The sequence below is a fragment of the Ceratotherium simum genome, chromosome 13 (genome assembly GCF_057802395.1).
Source record: "Ceratotherium simum simum isolate JZ-2026a chromosome 13, ASM5780239v1, whole genome shotgun sequence".
Classification (NCBI taxonomy): domain Eukaryota; kingdom Metazoa; phylum Chordata; class Mammalia; order Perissodactyla; family Rhinocerotidae; genus Ceratotherium; species Ceratotherium simum.
Genome location: NC_141912.1, coordinates 28,503,571 through 28,529,431, shown reverse-complemented (window position 1 = coordinate 28,529,431; position 25,861 = coordinate 28,503,571). Strand labels below are relative to the sequence as shown.

The 25,861-nt window shown below is 35.7% G+C and overlaps 2 pseudogenes; both read left to right on the top strand.

The window, feature by feature from the left end:
* Positions 1-243: 243 nt before the first annotated feature.
* LOC147915623 (olfactory receptor 2W1-like) lies at positions 244-1,197 on the top strand (annotated as a pseudogene).
* A 20,850-nt stretch (positions 1,198-22,047) lies between these two features.
* Positions 22,048-23,026, top strand: LOC101388034 (putative olfactory receptor 2W6; annotated as a pseudogene).
* Positions 23,027-25,861: the final 2,835 nt, after the last annotated feature.

Genomic DNA, 25,861 nt, shown 5'->3' with positions numbered 1-25,861 from the left:
GCTATCCAAGCAATAGAACATAGCTCTCTATGCAGCTTGTTAATTGAACACAAAGTGGTCAGGTAAGATGTTTTCCATAATTTGTGAGATTTTGTGGGGAAACGCTGCTCCACTTTTTGTGGGGAAATGCTGCTCCTTCACAATATTGAGTCATCTATGTGAACAATAAAATTTTTATAATCTGTTGTTTCCACTTTCTGGTCCTTCATTACCCTTATCTACAGAGATCAAGAAGTGAAGATAATGGACACATCCAATGCCAGCTCAGGTAGTGACGTCATTTTGCTGGGCTTTTCTGATCAACCTTAACTGGAGCCCATTATCTCTGTGGCTGTTTTGATTGTCTATATCATGACTCTTCTAAATAATACAGCAATTATTCTGGTATCTTTTCTGGACAGCCGACTTCACACACCCATGTACTTCTTTCTCAGTAATCTGTCACTTTTGGACATCTGTTACACAACTAGTATTGTTCCTCAGATGTTGGTAAATCTGTGGGGGCCAAACAAATCAATTACTTATGTGGGTTGTATTCTACTTTTCTTCTTTGCCTATGATTTTGGTGCAACAGAATGCCTTTTATAGGTTGTCATGGCCTATAACCGCTACGCAGCAGTCTGCCAACCCCTTCACTACATGCTTATCATGCACCCACAATTTTGTAAGAAGATGGTGGCAGCATCATGGTTGACTGGCCTGTGTGGTGCCCTGAGTATGAGCTCCTTTGCTTTTACACTGCCACTATGTGGTCAACATATGATGGATAACGTCTTTTGTGAGATGCCTGCCTTTCCTAAGATAGCCTGTGAGTACACCAAAGTAATGTATGCTACCATTTACACACTTGGAGTCATTTACCTTCTTTTGCCACTATTTTTCATTCTCTTCTCATATGGAATCATCACTCAAGCTGTGACTAATGTCAAGTCAGGTAGAGAATGGAAGAAGTTGCTTAACACCTGTGGCTCTCACCTCACTGTGGTCAGCCTCTTTTATGGCAGTGCCATCTACATGTACTTGCAACCAAAGAAAAGTTCCACTCAAAATGTGGATAAATTTCTTACCCTCTTTTACACCATTATCACCCCAAGTCTTAACCCATTAATATTCACTCTAAGGAATAAAGATGTCAAAGGGGCATTAAAATGGTTTTGTATAAGAATTCGGGGTTCAGAGCAAATGTCAATAGAATAGGAGGATTAATAATAACACTGATTAATATATATAATTTCATTTACATGTAGTATCTCATTTAATCTGCACAATGACTTTGAAACTCAGACATCTTTGTTCACATTTTTGAGGAAAGAATCTGGGGTCAGAGAAGTTCATTAACTTGCTGGGGTAATAATACTTCTCAGTGAAAATAATGCAAGATTAAAATACAAATCTACCTAACTTCAATATCCCAACTTTTCTAAAACACCACACTGCTCTGACTAAAAAAAAAAACAAAAACAAAAACAAACAAAAAAAAACTTTGTGTTGTGAATGTAACAAATCATAAGAGACCAATGCTTTCTGTTTACACATGAAGCAGCTAATAAAAATACTTTCATTAGTTTATAACAAGCTTTTCTACTACTGCATCACCTTTAATTCAGAAGACTGTGGTAAATTGTTATCAGTGAAATCTTAGCATCACTTCTCCCATAAGATGTCTCAAATCTTCCATTTCTCCCTTCAGATGAACTGCCACTTGTTTTCCTACAAATAAAGAAATTTACCCAAACTAGTTTGAACTTTGATACAGGCTATAGTTTGTTATTTCTTATGGCAATGTATAATGTTTATGAATAACCCTTTTTGAAAATTATTAGTGAACTAAGTGATTTAAAATAGTGAATTACTAGTATAAAATAATTAAGTATTTTATGTTGTTGTTGCCCAATCTATGACAATGTACATTTGAATTTATAATATGTAGCCATTGAACAGTCTTTTTTTATATACCATTAGGAGAATAGTTGTAAAAATGAGGATGAAAATCTATTGGTGGAAAAAATTGTTTGATTTTTTTCCTGCAGAGGTATTTGCTTAGTCAATTCTAAAGTAACTAACTCATTCTGAAAATGAAAAGTTTTATAATTTTTGAATGATATTTTGACTTTCTTACCTAAAATGGCAAGTTCAGTGAGAGCATTCTAATGAAGGCACTTCCGTAGACACTTTCAAAGTAATTAATAGAGAAGAGAAATGCTAAGTCCTTTAGTTAGGAGTTTATTATGCTATTTTAGATCATATGAAAGACCTATTGCTGTACTAGATTAAACTTTTTTCATGGGGAAATTTTGTCTACATTTAAAACTGTGAGATATTTTTGTTATCAAAAAAAATAATAATTTCAATTGAGTTTATCTCTTGAAGGAGGCCAGCCTTTAAACTGGTATGAAAAAGACTATAATTTCATCTCTGACAGTCTTGGGACCAAGAAGTTTTGAAATAGATATCCACCTGGCATAAAAATATTGATGTAATGACTTTCAATTGCTAATGCAACCATGTGCCATTTCATCTAGTTAATACCTAGTTATGGAAAATAAGCACAATAACAATTTTCCAAAATGAATTCCATTAGCTGAATGATGCACCTACAGATGATGCTTTATCCAAATGATTTTTAAGTAAAATAGTGAAATCTATTAATTGAAAAATTCTACAAGTTATCCCCAATGTTTGAATGGTCAAATTCTTTCACTGTACTTCTTTCTTTTCACTGGATAAAAATTAGTCATAAAAATGCATTCTTTGCTAAAAATTAGTCGTAACAGAGTAAAAAACAATCTAATACATACATAACTAGTTTCAGAAAACTTATTTTAATATTAGAAATTAAAGTCTTTAGACTTTAGAATGTAATTACAGTCTTCAACAAATACTAAATGAGTCCCTACTTTGTGTCAACTACTATAATAGATGTTGGAGATACTTCAGGGGACAAAAGGTAATCCCGGCTCATAGATCTTACAGCAAGTATTATTAGCTGACTAAAATAGACAGTTTTTTCTACCTTAGTTGGAAAAAAAAATTTTAATTCCATGTTACAGAGTATGATATCAGTATGTAATTGTCGATCCATGATTAAATCAATGTATAACAACAATGGTTGAAAAGTCAGGAAATTGTAGTCTGAGAATCTCCTTTACCCATGTTTAAAAGGCAAAAGCACCTCTAAGAAGGTGAAAACCTGTTGTCAGCTGAAATTCATTTCTCATAGCAAGATTTATTCTGATGTCATTTTTAGAAGATGATATATAATGGAATCATCTGTAGGACTTTAAAATCAGAGAGCTATGCTACCTCTCAAAGAACTGAATCATATTTGTCAAAAGGCTGATGCTTAGCCAAGATTGAAAACAAGTGGCCTATGAAATTATAAAATCTAGGGATAGGATATTCATAAATTTGAGTCAGTCCATCACTTCATGTACTCTTTATTTATTGCTAGGGCTAACATTCTGTAATGTAGTGCCAAAATTTCAGATGAAAAGAGAGAAATAGATATAGTAACTCTAATGGAAGCAAGGATATTGGGAGTAAAGAAGACATTTCAAGTATGGGACTTGAAATGCCCACTAGATAAGTTTGCAATGGAAAAACTCATTAGTAAATAATTCTATATCCAAATAAATTGTCTTTTATATGTGATGGCAGAAGACAGAAGCTTTTCTGATATGGAATATCTCAGATAGTAGACAATTCAAGTAATTTCTTAAAATTTTCAGAATTCATGCAGCCAAGGAAAAGATCAATCAAAATGTGAAATAAACCAGAAACAGCAGACTAAAGAAAGGAAAAGCAGTAAAGGATTATTTGTTACCAGGGCATGCAATATATTGTTGATTAGTACTCAGCATCCATTTTAGTATCCTTCTGGTTTGTTTTCTTGTACTACAAGAGCTAGAAAATGAAAACTTAATTAGACATACTCATGTAAGAATTTGAAGTTGAAAGGCAGGTAGAGACTATTCTCTGTAGTGTGTGTCTGTTTTCTCCTGGAAAGTGAAGATGTAGGGATGCCAGCATTTCATCTTGAGCTCGATAGTTGTCAGGATGTAGACTTGGTAGTAGTTTCAGCCAGATCCTCTGCTTCAGTGTGTTTAGTTAATCTAATAAGATTAGCTACAAAAAGAAAACTTGAACTAACACAATGTTCAATGGTGAAATAATTAACATTTTCCCCCTGAATTTAGGAACAAGATAAATTAAAATTCAATTTAAAATTGTACTAGAAACCTTAAAAAAAATTAATAAGTGAATTTAAAAGGTGGCTAGATGCAAGATGAAAATACAAAACTCAACTATATTTTTATATAAGCAATAAACAATAGGAAATTGAAATTTAAAAATAATACCAGTTACAATATCATTTTTAAAAATCAGATACTAGGAATAAATCTAAACAAATTATGTACAAAACCTCTACATTGAAAACTACTAAACATCACTAAGAGAAATCAAAGAAGGTTTAAATAAATATGGAGATGTACCATGTTCATGGATTGGAAGACATAAAATTGTTAAAATGTCAATTTTCCCCAAACTGATCTCTAGATTCAAAATATCTCCAACTATGTAGGCAGAATAATAGCCCCCCAAAGATGCCCCATCCTATTCCTTTGAACCTGTGAAGATAGTATGTGGCAAGAGGAAATTAAAGTTGCAGATAGAATTAAGGCTGCTAATTAGATAAATATGGAGATTATCTTGAATTATCTAGATGAGTCCAGTGTAATCACAAGTGTCCTTAAATGATGGGAAAAGGAGGCCAAAGAGTCAGTGTCAGCATGGTCAATGTGAGAAAGACTAGACTGGCCATTGCTGGCTTGAAGATGGAAAGAGGCCATGAGCCAATGAACATGGGCAACCTCTAGAAACTGGAAAAGGTGAGAAAATGGATTCTCCTCAGAGCCTCCAGAAAATAGTGCAACCCTACCAACACGTTGAGTTTATCTCAGTGACACTCATTTTGGATTTCTGATCTCCAGAAATATAAGGTAATGAATTTGTGTTATTTAAAGCTGCTAAATTTTTGGTAATTTGTAACAGCAGCAATAGGAAACTAACATGCCAACAAAAATTTTTAAGAAATTTACCAGCTGACTCTAAAACTGGCATAGATATACAAATACCTAGAATACCCCCAAACCATCTTGAAAGAGAAGAACAAATTTGGAGGAATTACATTACCTGATTCTTAGATTCACTATAAAACTACAATAATCAGAACAGTGCAGTACTGGCCTAAGCATAGACAAATAAGTCAATAGAGAGTCCAGAAATAGACATGTAGGGTCACTTGATTTTGATAAAGGTACAAAGATTATTTAGCAAGGAAAAGATAATATTTTCAACAAATGGTGCCAAAATTTCTGGATATCCTATGGAAAATATTGAAGCTAAACTTCTACCTTACACTATACATAAAAATTAACTTGAATTGAATCATAGACCTAAACACAAAAACTTCAACTATAAAGCTTCTAGAATAAAATACAGAAGAATATCTTCACAATCTTAGAGTAAGCAAAGACTAATCATAGAAGGAAAATTCATATATTGGACTTCTCAAAATTAAAACTTTGCCTTTTGGGGGCCGGCCTGGTGGCGTAGTGTTAAGTTTGCCCACTTTGCTTTGGCAGCCCATGGTTCGCAGATTCGGATCTCCAGTGCGAACCTGCACAGCACTCATCAAGCCATGCTGTGGCAGCACCCCACATATAAATAGAGGAAGTTTGGCACAGATGTTAACTCAGGGCTGATCTTCCTCACCAAAACAAAACAAAACTTTGTCTCTTCAAAAGACACCAATAAGGAATTAAAAGGTAAGCCATAGTCATAGGTTACTGCATATTCTGGACAGTCTGTAACTGAAACAGAAAAGTAATTAAAATTCCCATAAATGAATAAAATGACTGCTGGGACTTTTTGTCTCCTCTTTTTGGGGAGAGGATGATTTTCATTTGCCTGAACAATAGCTATATGTGGTTAGGCAGAAGCATAAAATTGTTAGCTAGTTTTTAAAAGTTCATATATGTACACAAGGGTATGTATGGATGCTGAGTAACTAAAGATGAGCTGAATATTAAAATGGATACACAGTTAAATTGTGCTACATTGTAAACTTTCAACTCTAAACCTACTTTTCTATATCCTACTCTGCAGTTCTGGATTTGATCATCTAAAACCTCATTTCTTCTTTGCAAGATGGCGTCTAGTTAAATTCTATCAGATCCATAAAGAGGCATTAAAAGACAGGATGAGGCAAGAAGGAACTTCCTTATTACTCTTGTTTTTGTTCCTGTGAGCATTAACCCAGTAACAATACTTCACCCAGAAATAGTAATTGACTTCAATCTCCAAATATTTTAGTGATCCTAAAACCAGTCTCATTGTACCTCTCCAGAGTTACCAGTATCAACAAGGCAGCACTCACTCCTCAGTGCTCCAGAGGCACCAGCTGCAGTCAAGTGGAGACCTCTGTTTGGTAGTCTGAGTCTCAGCTCTGCAAGTCTCTCCTCAACCATCTTAATTCTCTTCCCTTTATATCCCCAACCCTAAGAAGTGGAAGATAAGTCCTACAGTTATCATGTCAGCCATTTCAGAGTTTCCTTTGTTTTTTAAGTCTTCCAACACCTGTTTAAAATATTTTTATATTAAACTCTCTTTGTTTCAATAACTTACATTTCTTACATGCCTGGACTCAGACTAAATCTGTACCTTTAAAAAATCCTTAAAGTATATTTTAATAGCATATAGAATTATAAGGATAAATTGACAAATATACTCTCATGGTGTATAATTTCAATTCACTTTTCTTAGTTATCATAGGTTAGACAACCCCAACAAACAGAGATACAGAATATTAGAACAACAATTAACAAGCTTGACATAAAGTATACATTCTTCTCAAGTACACATTGTAAATTTTCAATTTTTGATCGTGTTCTAGGTTTTACAATATATTTAAATAATTTTTTAAAACCATTTCCTCTGACCAAATTAAGTTAATATTTTAAAGATAATAAAGACAAATAAATTTTTACATATTGGGGGATTGAAACTCATGGTTAAAAGAATAAATTATAGTAGAAATTTAAAATGCTTAGAACCAGAAGAGTGACATCATCAAAATAGTGAAATAGGAGTTTTCTACCATCTTCCCCTCAAAGGACACTGATTTTGACAATCACCAAAAGATGACAGTGCCTCTGTGGAACTCTAGGAGTCCAGTAGAGAAGTCGTAGCACACTGTTGGAACAAAAAAAGTCCAAGATTGCATGCATTGAAGAGGGTAAGAAGAAAAGTTTTACTTTATTACCCATGTCACTCCTCCTCCAAGGAGGTGCCAGTGCCAAGAGAGAACTTCTCAGCCTGTGACTTCTCCTTTGGGGGACAGTCAGAGCATGTGATTGAGCACCTGGCTTCCCCAGCTGTGCAGGACACTGCCAAAGAGACCCACTTCTTTCTTACCCCATTCAGAATGCTGAGATGTGCTGCACAAGTGGCAGGCAGGCAGAGTCTGAGAGAACAGCAGCCAGGGCTCTTGGAGAGCAACAAAGGGATGTAGTTCCTACTAAATGCCTTGCAAACTATATCAGGAAGCCCACACATGAGCCACTGGGGACAACCTCACCTGCAGATACCCACAACTGGCCCAGAGGAAGCCCCAAGGCTCTGCACATCTCACCCACAAACACTCCACCTCTTGGCCAGCTCCCTGTGCATGGCCTCAAGGGTAGAAGGGGAAGCCTTTGCAGACAGCTAGTGAGCATGCACAAAAAGATGGCCTGACTCTGTGAGATTGGGAGAAAGCACAAGCTTGAGCATTCAGCACCACCCTAGGAAAAGCAAATGGCAGGCTTTCAGCATCCAGCCTAACTTTCCAGGATTGAAAGAAGGCAAACAGTCTTAAGAATTCCCCCCTAAGAGAGAACAAGAAGTGTGGAGCAAGCATATCCATAGAAAATGGCTGAGAAAGCCTCAGAATCCTTAACAGGGCTAACAAAAGGTATTTCTCTCCTGAATCAGTAAAGACTGGAGGAGGTGACTGCTTCTTCAAATATGCAAAACTTCAAGGAACAGAAAAATCAAGGAAACACGACACCACCAAAGGAACACAATAATTGTCCAGAAACTGACCCCAAAAAAAGGGACGTCTGTGATTTTCCCAATAAAGAATTCAAAAGAATTGTTTAAGGGAACTCAATGAGCTACAAGAAAACACGGAAAGATAATTCAATGAAATTAGGAAAACAACACAAAAACCAAATGAGAAGTTTAACAGAGATATAGAAATCATAAAATAGAACCAAAAGAAATTCTGAAGCTGAATAATACAATGAAGGAAATGAAAAATGCAATAGAGAGCATTGACAGCAGAAGAGATCAAGCAAAAGAAAGAATCTGTGAAGGAGAAGTCAGAACTTTGAAATTATCCAGTCAGAGGAGAACAAAGAAAAAAGAACAAAAAATAAAAAAGAAAGCCTGCATGAATTTAGGAATACCATTAAAGAAACAATCTAGCACACTATTGGATTCCCAGAGGGACATGAGAGGGAGAAAGGAGCATAAAGCTTATTTAAAGAAATAATGGCTGAGAACTTCCCAAATCTGGGGAGAGATTTGAATATCCAAGTTCATAAAGCTCATATGTTCCCAACAAGTTTCAACCTAAAAGATCTTTTCAAAGACACATTCTAATAAAACTGTCTAAAGTCAAATGCAAAGAGAGAATTTTAAAAGCAAGAAGAGGAAAAAAAGTCCTCACCTACAAGCAAACTCCCATAAGGCTATCAGTAGATTTCTCAGCAAAAACCTTACAGGCCAGGAGAGAGTGGGATGATATATTCAAAGTGTTGAAAGAAAAAATTGCCAACCAAAAATACTTTACCTGGTAAAGTTGTCCATCAAAAATAAAGAGTAGATAAAGACTTTGCCAGACAAACAACAGCTGAATAGAGTTCCAGTTCAAGAGGATAACATAGGAGGTTCTTGAACTCCCCTCCTGCCATGGACACACCGAATCTACAGCTACATGCAGAACAATTTCTTCTAAAGGAAATCTAGAAACTAGTTGAGTGATTCCTACACATCAGGTGAATGAGAAAAAACCCACACCAAAATGTGAAGGAGAGGCTGAGACACAATCTCACCATAAATCCCACCACTGGCATGGCAACACACAACCAGAAGAGAATTCACAACTCCAGCTTCTCCCTGAGAAGTGAAGTGTTTGGACCCCACATCTGGTGCCTCAGCTTTTAAGACTTCCACCTGAGAGACAGGCCCCTAAAACATCTAGCTTTGAAAGCCAACAGGGCTTACATCCACAAGATCCACAAGGATATAGCAAACTAAGAAATAGTTCTCAACAGGCTCATGAGGACTCACAATGGCTATACCCCCAGGGCCCAGCACAGAGGCAGCAGACTGAAATACACCTAGTGTTTCCATGAAAGAGGCCTTTTCTCTCATCTTAAAAGCTATAGCCTAAAGGAAAGACTTCTAATTTAACACACATCCAGGAGGTGACTGCAATCCTTTCCAGAAACTGTGAAGGCATATGGGCACCATCTTTGCACTTTCCCTCTGCCTCATTCCAGGTTGCCAGTACTTCCCAGAAAAGAGCTTTTACACACGTCTGGTGCCCTGGTTTTGTGGCCACTACCCAGGGGACATACCTTGATCACCTGGCTCTGGTGGCCAGCAGGGCTTAGGTTTTCAGGCTCCACAGGACTGTAACAAACAGAGAAAAATTTTATAACTGGTTATCCCCAGAGGGCACAGTGCAGAGGCAGCAGACTGAAATGCCCAACCTTTCCTGAAAGAGCCCTATCTGAAGATCTTAAGAGCTGCAGATTGAGGGTCAGGCTTCTAATTTAATACACATTGAGGGGCCTACTGCAATCCTCTCCAGAGACTGGGGAGGTTGGTGGGTGCCTCATGTTATCCCTCTGCCTCATTCCAGGCTGCCAGTGTCTCCATGAAAGGAAACACATATCTGACACCCCAGCTTTTGTGGCTGCCACTCAGAGAACACATCCCTTGATAGGCTGGCTCCGGGGCCAGCAAGACTTGTGTTCACTTGGATGGTAGCAAACAAAGAAACAGTTCTTAAATGGCTATCATCCCAGGGCTCAGTGCAGAGACAACACACAGAAATACCATCTCCTACTCTTCCCCTGAGAGAGGTCTATTTACATACTTAAAATATGATGCCTGAGGATACACTTTGCAATCAATCTGTATCTACATGCTGACTGACTGAGACTCTCCCCTTTGGGACACTGACAGGCCTTGGCACATCTTCAAATACTGGAAGCCACTAATAACAATGAAGGTTTCTAGGACATTCACAAGGGTTTGAGAGACAACCATGATCTAGGGCAGGGTTGAACAATAAGGTTCATCTCCTACACAAGGCATCTCCTTCAAAACTGGAAGAGGTTGTTTTATCTAATGCATAGACACCAACACAGATAGTCAAGGAAAATGAAGATACAAAGGACTATGTTCCGAATGAAAGAACAAGATAAAACCCCAAAACAGACCTTAGTGAAATGGAGATAAGTAATTTATCTGATAAAGAGTTCAAAATAAATATTATAAAGATGCTGACCAAGGTCAGGAGAACAACACATGGACGAAGTGAGAATTTCAACAAAGAAAAAATATAAGAAAGTACCAAACAGAAATCACAGAGCCGAAGAAGACAATAAGTGAATGAAAAATACAATTGAGGGGTTCAACAGCAAACTAAGCCAAGTGAAAGAAAAGATCAGTGAACTCAAAGGCAGGACAAAGGAATTCATCCAATCAGAGAAGAAAAGAGAGTGAAGAAATCTGAAAGGACTTATATGACACCATCAAACTGACCAATACATGCATTATAGACGTTAAAGAAAAATAAGAGAGAGAGAAATGGACAGAAAGCTTACTCGAAGAAATAACTGATGAAACTTCCCAAACCTGAGGAAAGAAATAAGCATCCAGATCCACAAAGCCCGTAGAGTTCCAAATGAGACGAATCCAAAGAAACTCACAAAAGACACATTATAATTAAATTGTCAAAAGTTAAAGACAAGGAGAGAATCTTAAAAGAATCAAGAGAAAAACAACTTATTACATACAAGGGAACCCTCATAAGACTTCCAGCAGGATTTTTCAGGAGAAACTTTTCAGGCCAGAAGAGAGTGGCATGATATAGTCAAAGTACTGAATGAAAAAAACTATCAAAACTAAGAATACCCTACCCAGCAAAGTTGTTCTTCATAATTGAAAGAGAGTTTTCCAGACAAGCAAAAGCTGAAGGAGCACACCACCAACAAACTGGCCTTACAAGAAATGTTAAAGGGACTTCTTTAAGCTAAAATGAAAGGTTCTTTCATTTGATTAGTAACTGGAAAATATATAAAAGTATAAACCTCACTAGTAAGGGTAAATATATAGTATAATTCAGAATAATCTAATTTAATGCAGGAGGGTTAATCCCTTATAAATCTAGTATGAAGGATAAAAGACAAAAGTAGTAAAAATAACTACAACTACAATAATTTGTTAATGGATACACAAGATAAAAAGATGTAAATTGTGACATCAAAACATGAGGGGGAAGAATAAAAGAAAACTGGGATAGTTATAGTTTATCACACAAACTAGACTTTAAGACAAAGACTGTAATAAGAGAGAAAGAATATCATTATATAATGATAAAGGGGTCAATCCAACAGGAAAAATAACGTGTAAATATTTATGCACCCAACATAGGAGTATCTAAATATACAAAGCAAATATTAGCAGACATAAAGGAAGAAATATATAGCAATAAAATGATAGTAGGGGACTTCAATACCCCACTTTCAACAATGGAGAAATCATCCAGAAAGAAAATCAATAAGGAAACACTGGAATTAAAATATACATTAGGGGCTGGCCCCGTGGCTGAGTGGTTAAGTGCGCACGCTCCGCTACTGGCGGCCCGAGTTCGGATCCTGGGCACACACCGACAGACCACTTGTCTGGCCATGCTGAGGCGGTGCCCCACTTATAGCAACCAGAAGGATGTGCAACTATGACATACAACTATCTACTGGGGCTTTGGGGAGAAAAAGGGGACAAAAAAGGAGGAGGATTGGCAATAGATGTTAACCCAGGGCCCGTCTTCCTCAGCAAAAAGAGGAGGATTGGCATGGATGTTAGCTCAGGGCTGATCTTCCCCACAAAAAAAAAAAAATATATATATATATATATATACATTAGACTGGGTGGACTCCTAGATATTTACAGAAAATTCCACCCAAAAGCAGAAAACTACATTCTTCTCAAGCACACATGGAACATTCTCCAGGAAAGATCATATCTTAGGCCACAAAACAAGTCTCAACGAATTTAAGAAGACTGAAATCAGATCAAACGTCTTTTCTGACCACAATGGTATGAAACCAGAAATCAATTACAAGGCAAAAACTGGAAAATTCACTAATATGTGGAGATTAAACAACATGCTACTGAACAGCCAATGGGTCAAAAAAGAATTCAAATGAGATATCAAAAAATATCTTGAGACAAATGAAAATGGAACTACAGTATACCAAAACTTATGGGATGCAGCAAAAGCAGTTCTAAGAAGGAAGTTCATGGCAATAAACACTACATTAAGAAAAAAGAAAGAGCTCAAATAAGCTACCTCACTTGACACCTCAAGGAACTAGAAAAAGAAGAACAAACTAAGTACAAATCTAGCAGAAGGAAGCAAATAAAGATCACAGCAGAAATAAATAAAATAGAGACTGAAAAGACAATTAAAAATCAATAAAACTAAGATCTGGAGTTTTGAGGAGATAATCAAAATAGACAAACCTTTAACTAGACTCAACAAGAAAAAAAGAGAACTCAAGTAAATAAAATTATAAATGGAAGAGTTGATGTTAAAACTGATACTACATTGGGGCCAGCCCTGTGGCGTAGTGATTAAGTGCACGCACTCCGCTGCTGGCAACCCGGGTTCGGATCCCGGGCGTGCACTGAAGCACCACTTGTCAGGCCATGCTGTGGCAGCGTCCCATATAAAGTAGAGGAAGATGGGCACGGATGTTAGCCCAGGGCCAGTCTTCCTCAGCAAAAAGAGGAGGATTGGCAGATGTTAGCTCAGGGTTGATCTTCCTCACCAAAAAAAAAAAAAAACTGATACTACACAAAAAACAAAGATCATAAGAGACTACTATGAAAAATTATATGCCAATAAATTGGACAACGTAGAAGAAATGGTAAATTCCTAGGAACATACAACCTACTAAGACTGAATTATGAAGAAATAGAAAATCTAACCAGATCAATTCCTAGTAAAAAGATTGAATCAGTAATCAAAACCTTCTAAAAAAGAGAAGCCCAGAACTAGATGGCTTCGCTGGTGAATTCTACCAAACATTTAAAGAAGAATTAATACCAATCCTTCTCAAACTGAAAAAAAATCGAAAAGGAGGCAACATTCCAAACTCATTTTATGAGGCTAGAATTACCCTAATTTTGGGGAGATGACACTAAAAGGATGGTCAACAAAAACACAAATAAACAAGTGAGACTACATCAAACTAAAAACTTTCGGCACCGCAAAAAAAACAATGAACAAAATGAAAAAACCTATGGAATAAGAGAAAATACTTGCAAATCGCGTATCTCATAACAGGTTAATATCTAAATTATATAAGGAGCTCATACAATTCGAAAGTAAATAAAAAACAAACAACCAAATTTAAAAATCAGCAGAGGACTTGAATACACTTTTCCAAAGAAGACATACAAACTGCCAATATATACTTGAAAAGATGCTCAACATCACTAATCATTAGAGAAACGCAAATCAAAACCACAACAGGATGTCACCTCACACCTGTAAGAATGGCAACTATCAAAAATTCAGCAAATAACAAGTGTTGGTGAGGAAGTGGAGCAAAGGGAACCCTGTGCACTGTTGGTGGAAATGTAAACTGGTACAGCCACTATGGAAAACAGTATGAAGGTTTCTAAAAAAATTAAAAATAGAACTACCACATGATCCAACAATCCTACTTCTGGGTATATAACCAATGGAAATGAAAGCAGGATCTCACAGGGATAGAGGCACTCCCATGTTCACTGCAACGTTATTCACAATAGTCAAGACAGGGAAAGAACCTAAGTCTCCATCACTGGAGGAACGGATAAAGAAAATGTGCTGTATATATATACAATGGAATATTATTCAGCCATAACAAAGAATGAAATCTTGCCACTTGTAACAACATGTGTGGACCTTGAGAACATTATGCTAAGTGAAGTGAGTCAGACAGAGAAAGACAAATACTGTATGACCTCACTTATATGTGGAATCTATAAAAGCCAAACTCATAGAAACAGAGAGTAGAATGGTGGTTGCCTGGGGCTGTGGAGTGGGAGAAATGGGGAGATGCTGGTCAAAGGGTACAAACTTCTAGCCACAAGATTACTAGCAATAAGATGAATAAGTTCTGGGAAACTGATGTAGCACAGTGGGGCTACAGTTAACCATACTGCGTTATGTACATGAAAGTCACTAAGAGAACAAACCGTAATGCTCTCATGACCAAAAAGAAAAAAGATATGTATATGAGGTAATGGATGTGCTAACTAACCTTATCATGGTCATCATCTTGCAATATATACATTTTAAGTGTATCACATCATCAGGTACACCATAAAATTACACAATGTTATATATCAATTATATCTCTATAACGCTAAGGAAAAAAGAGATTTATAAAATTATACTAAAATACATTAAGGCAAGCCCCAATAAATTAAGCTATAGCTCATGTCAAATGGTAGGAATATTTAATGTGACATATAAATATGTCGATTTTCCCTATATCGATCTATGGATTGAATCCAACTTCAATCAAATTATTGGCTTTCTTTTTGTAGAACTCAACAAACTGCTTCTAAAATGTATATGGAATATCAAAGGGTTAAGAATAGCAAGACTCTTCTGTCCATCAATGGATGAATGGATAAAGAAGATATAGTGTACGTATGTACAATGGAATACTATTCAGCCACTAAAAAGAATAAAATCTGCTATTTGCAACAGCATAAATGGATATTGAGGGCATTATGATAAGTAAACTAAGTCAGACAGAGACAGAAAAATACTTTAAGATATCACTTATATGTAGAATTTTAAAAAATATATATCATAGATACAGAGAACACATTGGTGGTTGCCAGAGGAAGGGGTGGAGGGGGTGTTAAATGGGTGGAGGTCAAAAGGTACAAACTTCCAGTCATAAAATAATTGTCAAGAAAATGTAATGTACAGCATGATAACTGTAGTTGGTAATTCTATGTTGCATATTTGAAAGTTGCTAAGAGAATAGATCTTAAAGTCCTCATCACAAGAAAAAAAAATTTTTGTAACTTTGTATGGTGTCAAATGGTAACGACTTCCTGTGGTGATTCTCCAGCAATATACACAAATATCAAATCATCATGTTGTATACCTGAAACTAATATAATCTTATGTCAATTATACCTCAATTTTAAAAAAAGAATGGCAAGATACTTCTGAAGAATGTTAAGGAGGAATCTCCTGCCCTACCACATACCAAGATTTATAATGAATATATAATGATTGACAGGATCGTATTAGTTCAGGAAAAGACAAATTGAGCAATGGATCAGAATGTAAGGCCCATAAACATATATGAGCATACTCACATGTACACACACATACATAGAAGTTTGATATATCCAAGAGGTATTATGTCATCACTGGGGAAAGAAAAAATATTTCAATAAATTAAGCTGAAATTTGGTTATCCATATGGAAAAACAAATTTGGATATCCACCCTCCACTGTACACATAAATTAATTCCAGGTGTATTTAGGGTATAACTTTGAAACTTTTAGACAAAATACAGGTTAATATCTTTCTGACCTTGAATAGAGAAGGATTTCTTAAAGAAGACTAGTGAAAAGATTCTTCCATGTTTAAATTTAGAACTTCTGATCAGCAAGAGATGTATTTTTAAAAGTAAAATGCCAAGCAACAAACTGAGAGAAAATATTTGCAGGGCACATAAGCAACAGAGAATTAAAAGCAATTATAAACCCCACCTATAAATTAATAAGAAAAAAAGAGAAACAATGAAATAGAATAACTGTAGGAATCTACAGATTTTTCATAGAAATAAAATTATACATAGTAGTAACTATATGAAGATATATTCAACTTACTAGTTATTAGGGAAATGAAAATCAAGGCCACAGCTACGTAGCATTATAATCTTTCAGTTGGCAATAATTTAAAAGTCTGTAAGACCAAGTGTTGAAGAAAAATGTAGATCTATGGAATAATTTATACATAGCTAGGGTAAGATAAGTTGATAGAATCACTTTGGGGAAAAATATCTTGTAACTTAAAAGTTTAATATTTACTTATTCCATAACCCAGCAATTACTCTCCTAGCTATACACCCAAACGACATTCTTGCATATGTGCCCCAAAATACACATACAAAATTGTTCATCATAACACCTTTCATATGAGCCAAACCTGTAATTAGCAAAAATGTCCATCCACAAGAGAATAGACAAAATAAGTGTAACATATTCACACGTGGAATATTATGCAGCAGTGGAAATAAATGAACCACAGCTACATAAAATATATTGGATAATCTGAGTAACAAAACATTCAGCGAAAAAAGAAAAGTCCCAAAAGCATGTATAAAATATGATAACCTTTGTGGAAGTCAAAAACAACTAAACTTTAAAATACATGCTATTTAGGCTCACACATGTATGTGAGTGCGTTAATATACAAATTTTACTCTAATATAAGTGTGTGATGAACTCAAAGTTCAAGATCATGATTTACCTAGGGGTCAGGCAGGAAGAAGAGAGAGTGTAAAGGCATATAATAGGTAGCTCTAAGCTATAATAAGTTTCCAGTTCTTGCATTGGGTGGTAGGCTGAGAGGTGTTCCTGGTATTATTTTTAATTCATTGAAAATGGAACAAGGATGATATGGCTCATGAACCTAGAATTATGATTATTCCAAACTTTTTTAAAATCAACTATTTTCTTTCCTGTAGACACAACACCTAGATAATATCTATATTTCTCCAACTCGATTGATATCTTACCCATTGAACAAACCAAATTTCAATTAAATGTGTTAATTTTATTGATATGATTTTAAATTATATTTTCAATCTTCAATAGTAAATTTAACATAATACATGAGTTCATCTCTGAAATTACTTCCATGGAAGAAATTAAAAAGAAAAGGAAAATATGAAACCTAAAGTCTTCAGGGAAATTTTCACAAAATTGTTTGGATAAGCCTCTGACCACAGTCAACGACTTGTTAATCACCTCTGTGGGGCACCAGTCCCTAAGGTCTAAAACACATCAACCTAGCAGCCTTTAGAGTTGAATATAAATACTTTCTTGCCAGCTGGTAATGATTCTTGGTGTATACATAGACCAATATAGTGCTCTCTTTGCTTAATTAGACACAAATCTGCGTACTAATGTGTCTACAAGAGTGTACACTAAAAGACTACAAATATCCTATCAGAAATACATCTAACAAAACCTAATTCATTAACTCTTGCACCAATTCCACATCTGGTTTTTCTCTAACATCTTCATTAGATAAAGACTCCTATTGAATCTTGAAAATGTGATTTAAATGCAAATGTGATTGTGGTGTTAGTATAAGAAACTGATAGCTGATCCAATATTTCTTGGACTCAGTGAGTTGCCAAACAAGAATTTTTCTGAATTATCACTGAAACGAAGGATCATCATAATGGGAACATAGAGACATTTGCACTACAGGAGAGCATGACAGCTGTGAATTCTTCCCTCAGGAAAACATAAATGTACTCTAATATTTTTGTCTTCTGGTAAGTATTCTCTGCTATCTACAACAGAGGAAGACACAGAATAGGAAACAGATGCTAGATAGCGTACATCTGAGATAGCATAGGCCTCAGTCTAAAATGAAAGCAAAAATGTGAGAGGTATAGGAGATATAAATAAATACCAATATAACTTGTGCCCTCTCAGGAATAAAGATTATAGCAAATTTCAACAAGAGGAGTTAGTGGATTTTGAAGTTACTGAATGTTCATTATACTAAATATCTTATATTTAATATATCATTTAATCCTCCTTACAACCATCGTACAAGGCACCTACTACTAGAATATTTTACAGATGAGGAAACTGAGGTTTAAAGAAGTTAATTAGCTTGCTCAAGTTCACACAGTGAGGGAGTGACCGAAATCTGCTCTAGTAAAATCACAGGTGGTCTAACTCTGGAGTCTGGGGTCTTAACTAGTTTTATATTGTCTTTTTCTGCTTTGACTTTGTATGGATACAGCAATACAGCCTCTTACTTTTCAATTAATAAAAGAATCCTTTAATAGCTTCTCATTCTTTACACAATTTTAGACAACCACGAAATTTTATGCTTCTAATTTTCTCTCCACATCACTGTATAAATTCAAATTTAAATATGTTTCATTTGTCTTAAATTCACCAAGGAAAGTAAAATGTAAAATTATGCTATGTTCCTAGAAACTGACCTCCATACCATGAAAAATGAGAAACTGAGTTTCCATCAAAATGTAGCATGCCTCTTTTTTATCATCTATTTCTTCAGTGTGTACTCTAAGTCTCATTTTTAATATCACATTCACTTTTTTTTTTTTTAATTTTATTTATTTATTTTTTTATTTTTTATTTTTTTTTAATTTTTTGTTTATTGCAGTAACATTGGTTTATAACATTGTAAAAATTTCAGGTGTACATCATTGTACTTCTATTTCTGCATAGATTACATCATGTTCACCACCAAAATACTAATTACAACCCATCACCACACACATGTACCCAATTATCCCTTTCACCCTCCTCCCTCCCCCCTTCCCCTCTGGTAACCACCAATCCAATCTCTGTCCCTAAAACTAAAATAATATTTAAAATTTGAGACCCAAGCCTTGAACCAATACGGAAAATGTTGAAAAGCATAAAATGAAAAGTTCTATATTTTTATTCACAACATTAAATTACATAAAGTGTAATTCTGGTTTGACAGCACTTCTAATAAGGCTACCTGGGGCCTTATGTGATCCAAAGCTTAAGCCAGTAATGTGTTTCACCTGCTAAATCTAGCTGACATATATTTTAGGAAATATATGTAGATCATAGATGTTCACTCTTCTCTTCAATAGTGTAGCACACGTGGGGTCCTGTGTTCACTTTGGAACTCACTAATCTGAGCCATTTGATAAACCACAGTGTGTCCAATGGATAGCAACCAGAAAAGCACGGTAACTAAAGATCTCATGGCGTCGGGAACAGCGGACAACAATCTATGTGCTTAGTCTGGGAAGATAAATCAAGAGTATATTTGATAACAGATTTTAATATTTAAAGAGACTTAAAAGACATAAAAAGTTTTAATGAGCCAAACTAAACAATATTGTCTAGAGATGCACATTTGGGTAATTAAGCTTTAAAATACAAGAAGGGGATTACTATAAACATCAGGATAGTGGATACTTTGAGGAACACGGAAGGGTTATGATTTGGATGAGGCACAAAGAGAAGCTCCTTGGGTGCTTGGCAATGCTCTATTTCTTGACCTTGGTGTTAGTTACAAGAATAGTCACCTTAACTCACCAAGTTTTTACTTTTTTTCTGTACCCATGTTTAATTTTATAATAAAACTGGTTTTTTAATAAGCGAAACCATGTTGAATTGATTTACACTGTGTTCTTTCCAGAATAAAGCTAAAGAGCCAGTGCCTGGATGTTACAAAGTGGCATCTTTGAGGTCAACGTAAGAGGTAAGTAAGAAGCATTGATTAAAGGAAAGAGGCTGCTTCATGTGCAACTGGCTCTCCTGTTACTGAAGTTACAAAGATAGAAGTTGTGTGAATATTCTGTGGAAGGATCCCCTATCCAGGCAGAAAACTGGATACATGGCTCCTGAGGTCCATTTCAACTCGAAAATTCTATAGCCTTTTAATTTTCAACACTATCCCAATCGTAACTGGTCAAAACAGCTGAGTGCATTCTGTAATCCATGAATCTGGGTAGCTCAAGTCCTCTCCTGGCTCTGAGGTTCATCAGTTCAATATGTACATTGTGTTTATGAGTATTTTTGTGTACATAAGTATGTTTGTGCATTTTAAAAGTTACAGAAAAAGATTTTTAAGTATTCCAGTTTATTTCTAAACCATCATGGTAAAATCACCAGTGTGCAAAATGAAGGAAGAAGGGGTAAAGAATAATGATGATTTCTGGGTACGTGAACATAGTTTTAATTCTTAGAATTAAATATGAACCAAGCACAGTTCCAAATGCTTTCACAAATATTAACCCTCACAACCTCCCTTCAAGGGAGGAAGTGTTATTATCTTCACTTAACATACAGAATCTGGCATACAAACAGGTTAAATAATTGCCCCAGGATACAGTGCTTTCAAGTAGCGAAGCTGAGATTAGATTCCAAGCACTCTGAGTCCAGAATCTATGCACTTAAGCACTATGGTTAATTCAGCTGACATCCTATTACACAAAAACTGGACACTCATTCATTAAATGAAATTTCCATTTTGTATTGAGAAAAACTGCATCTCTACCTCATCCTACTTCCTGGTAATACTAGTTCCTTCTTCATGATTATAACATTATAATGTTCGAACTAAAATGCTTATAACAATGATATACTGTAAGTAATTTATATTTACCTTTTTTACTTTAACTGCAGCAAATAAGGTTATTATTCCTCAGCCCCAAAGACACTATAAATATAAGGAACCCTAGGTCTGAAGTTCATGATCAGAAATAATATGCATAAAAAATCTATAAACTAATTCAGTCATTCAAAATTCCTTCTATTTAATAACATGAGAAAGTATTCAAAAATAGTGAGATTGATGTAATTTTATCCTTTATCTGTATTCTTTTGGAGTTGAAATGAGGGTAGTTTTACCTATACAGCTCCAAAACGAGAGGGTCCACTCATGTAATTGGTAAATTCCCTGGGGAAAAACAACTCACTGATTGTTTAATGAACTGCTTTTTGTTTGAATTGTCTGCCTTGTGAATTTTGCTGACTGGCCAAGTGAGTGAGAGCTAACTCAGATTGTTCCTATATGTATGTCGTAACCAATAGTTCTAGAATTAGTTCAATTTTTGACTCTGCAAGAATTCAATAGGGCTATCTAGATCATGTAATAGCAGTCATGAAAGGAATTCAAAGAAACATATGGCCTCTGTTCATGTAAATAAAAGTTAAAAATAAGATACATTACTTTTCTTGGCACCAAAAACACGTGCAAAAATGGGCAGTGTAGTAGAGAACACCAAAATTGATACAGCAACATGGTGAATGCAATGTTGAAGAGAAGGAAAAATATGAGAAGGATAAGGTTGGCAGTGATAGTGATTATGATTATGATTATGATTGTAATGGTTAGATGTAGACATTTGGAAGTGAATCTAGAAAGTGATTCCGCTACCAAATGGTGGAGCTTATCCCAAGAAAATATGTCATTTAACTTGTTACCTCAAGCTCAACTCCTTTGATAAGAGAAAGATTTGTCATGATCATGTGATGCTTATATCATATGCTCAAGGAGGAACACTCCTCAAAATATAACCCACTCTTAAAATTATATAATTAATTTTTTGTATTTATTACTTAATCAAAATACATAGAACCATGGATGACATAGCATATGAAGACTTTTCAAAGATTTACAATTCAGTGTAATTGAGTTTAACATTTTGTTTTTAGAACCACTCTGATTTTGATTAAGCATGAAGAGGCTTTGGGCACTGAACACAGGGGAAATGTTAAAAGAGATGATCCAAATGGGAGAAAGCGTATAAATAAGTGAGTTTGGAACACCCATGACAAACTCCAGAGATTTTTAGTTCTACCTAAGGATGATAGTATTTTTTGCTACACTGGTGTTGTCTCCTAGCCTTTCATAAGAGGCAATGGAAACAAGCAATGGAAGTTCTGAAACAGATTTCATCCTTCTGGGGTTTTCTGATCAGCCTCAATTAGCACGCATCATCTCTGTGGTTGTCTTCATCTTCTATATTGTGACTCTGGTAGGAAACACAACCATCATTCTTGTATCTTACCTAGACACCCAGCTCCATACTCCCATGTATTTCTTCTTATCCAATTTGTCTTTTCTGGACATCTGTTATACAACCAGCATTATCCCCCAGATGCTGGTCAATCTATGGGGTCGAAAAAAGTCTATTACATATGGAGGGTGTGTGCTACAATTCTTCTATGCCCTAGACTTGGGAGCCACAGAATGTCTTCTCTTGGCTGTGATGGCCTATGACCGCTATGCTGCTGTCTGTCAACCTCTTCACTACACAGTAATAATGCACCCTCAGCTTTGCCAGAAGATGGTGCTGGCTGCCTGGTTAGGTGGTCTAGGCAGTGCCTTAATTCTTTGCTCCTTGACTTTGAAGTTGCCAAGATGTGGGCACCGGGAGGTGGATAATTTTTTCTGTGAGATGCCAGCATTGATCAAGATGGCTTGTGTCTATTCAAAAGTCATTGAGATTGTTGTCTTTGCTCTTGGAGTGATATTTCTTCTAGTGCCTCTATCACTAATTGTCATCTCATATGGAGTTATCACTCAAGCTGTCGTGAGGATCAAGTCAGCAGCAAGGTGGCATAAGGTCCTCAATACATGTGGATCGCACCTCACAGTGGTAACCCTGTTCTACGGAACAATCATTTATATGTACATGAAGCCACAGAATAGCACATCCCAAGATGAAGGGAAGTTCCTTACTCTCTTTTACACAATTGTCACACCCAGCCTTAACCCTCTGATCTACACTTTAAGAAACAAAGAAGTCAGGAGCGCAGTAAAGAGAATATTGTGGATATGAAAATGGTCAGCAAAGTCACGACTTAGATAGAAAAAATCAGGGTGTAAAGAGTTAAAGAAATAATATTGACCTTTACCAACAGATGATGAATCAATTCATTTATTCAAAGAGTATTTCTTGGATGTGTGCTAAATACCAAGAATTATACTAGGTACTGACTTTGTAAGTAAGTAGGAAGTAGAGAGATGATAATGAAATAGATAAATAAGAAATACAGATAGAAAAATAAAATGCAATCCATGTGTTTAAAAAGCCTCAAGACTAATCAGGGACTGCAGATAAATAAATATATGATTATGAAATGTGGTTAAGTACAACAATAGAGCTATGTACAAAGTATTAAGGAAAAATTTCACATGGGCCTTTATTCTAATGTAGGATTATACTGGACACTGATTTTTTTTTCCCAGACCTAACATTTTTATGAGAAACAACATTCCCTTTCATTCATCTGATACTACCAGAGGAGCCTTTGTGGTGGAGACTAACTGCCCACCAATACTTACTGCACCTTCTGCCTCAAGTTCTAACTGGGCATTGGACCACTGTGCTGCAAATTACATTTCCTAGCCTGGCCTCCACCAACACAATGCCAGGGAAGTGATGTGTGAAACTTCTGGGTCATCTTCTCAAATATGAAGCCACTTGCTCTCTTCTTTCTCCTTCCCTCCCCTTCCCCCTGCCTGAAATGTGAATGTGGAGGGTACTTAGCTCTAACAAAAACCCTAAGAGGGAACGGAACAGTAAGATGGAAACAGAACCACTCCACCAGCTGAGCAATGCCTCCAGACTATTACAGGAGAAAAACCTTCTATATTATTTCATATTAATTAAGTCTCTGTATTTTGGGGTCTCTCTATTATGGTCGCTTAGCTTTTATCCTTACATGCTTTGATAAGGGGTTTAGGCTTTTTCCTGTAGGGTAGCGTGGTACTGGACCAGCAGCATCAGCATCACCTGACAACTTATTAGACATGCAAATTCTTGGGCCCCAGCTCAGACCTACTGAATCAACAGTCTGAGGATGGTCCCAGAAATCTGCTTTTTAACAAGCACTACCTGTGATTATGCTAAAGTTTGAGAACCATTGTTGTAGAGAATAGGGAGACATGAAGTGTTTCTAAACAGAAAATTAACACAGTTTTATAAATATTATTAATTTTCTTCCTGATAGATATGTAAAAGAAGGTGGATACCGATATTTCAAGGCTTTTAGACAAGTAGTTTCCAAAAGTCCCAAACATCAGACTCCAGATCAGGGCCAGTCCATGAGACACTTTTTCACCAACCTGGAGAAATAAGCAAATAAGAAGTTTCACCTAAAGTTAAGCAAGTCAACATAAAAGATTATTCTTTATATAATACTATCTTCTTCACTTTGGTTTTATAATTTTCTTTCTGTTATTGAATTATGGTGGTGGTAGATGGTAATTTTTTGGAAAGTGGCTTCATGTTCTTAACAAAACAAAAATCAAGCAATTCTCATGTTTGCTCCCCATTTTTTAACGCATTTTACTAGTAAATACATTCAAAATCTGGGGTCTCTATGCTGGAGAATAAACTACTCTACTTCTCTACAAGTCGGCCATTTCAGAGATTGGAAATTTTCTCTGCAAGTAAGATTCCTCACATTTACAGTGCCCTTGCTATGTCATTTCAAAGGCAGAGTAAGCCATCATCTATCTGAAGTAATTGAACAGGAAGGATGGAGGCAGTAAGGGTATACTGTCTTCTCTCTCTGATCCTTAAACCCTGCATTTCCCAAGGATCTAGAGTAAATACATCATATCTTTATTTTTAAGTTTTGATTCCTATTTGCAGGTAATTTTAAAATTGTCAATTGTTTAAACCTTGGTAAAAATGAATCTGAGGGAGGATGATGATATCAAAAGATAGGGAGAGCATAAAGACAGTATAAATTTTATGGTATTGTAAAGACTATGAAAAAAGGAGAAAAGTATAGAAGGTGAAACTGTAGCCACTGGAAATGAGTGTCAACTTTTCTTTGTGAGAAAAGCTAATCCCAAATCTTGATAAACATTTGATTTATCACTTAAAAACCTCTTACTCAATCTTCTACATTCACTTGAAATCTTACTTCATCTGAAAAGTCCTTACAGATCTCATCAATCAGTCCTTTGTATTCCCTGCAAAATCTGACCATATATCTCTATGGCATTATCTCATTTTATTTATTTCTTTGTATGTGTTTGAGGAAAAGTCATTGGTGAGATGTTCAACAACACAGAACATCTAATTCATGTGTGATTTTGCTGTGTCTCAATTGGTTTCTGACATGAATTGCATATTCAATAAATATCTATACAATGATTAAATGAATGTTTTTTTAATCAATCTACATGAAAATGTTATTAATTCTGCAGAATATGGCACATGTTCATTGGGTAATGAATACTGGGGCAACATTTTCAGGCTTTTGTTAACACTTAAGACCTATGTAACACCTGAGCTTTACTTTCACATGCAAAATATTATAGAATCTTCACAACATCCCTTGGAGGTACATATCAGTGTACATTTGGAAACTAGAAAAATAAGAGGAACAAAATAGAAAGTTGCTCATTATTTCATAACCCCAAAATAATGACTAATTTTTAAATTAATTTCCTTGTAATTTATTCACATCCATATTAAAGTTTGGGTTACAGTCAGTATTCTGCTTTATTTCTCCCAATGTATGCATTCACATCAGACATATCACCACCAAGGGGGTAAAAATTGACTTTTGGGGGCGTGGAAGAAATTACCACAATGTATGGTGGCCCTCAAAAGTCTATCAGAAGTGATTGACAGAGAGGGAGTTAGCCATTTCTGAATATTTTGGAAAAAAAAAAAATCTAAAATCACCTCAAGCCTCACCCTCAACTCA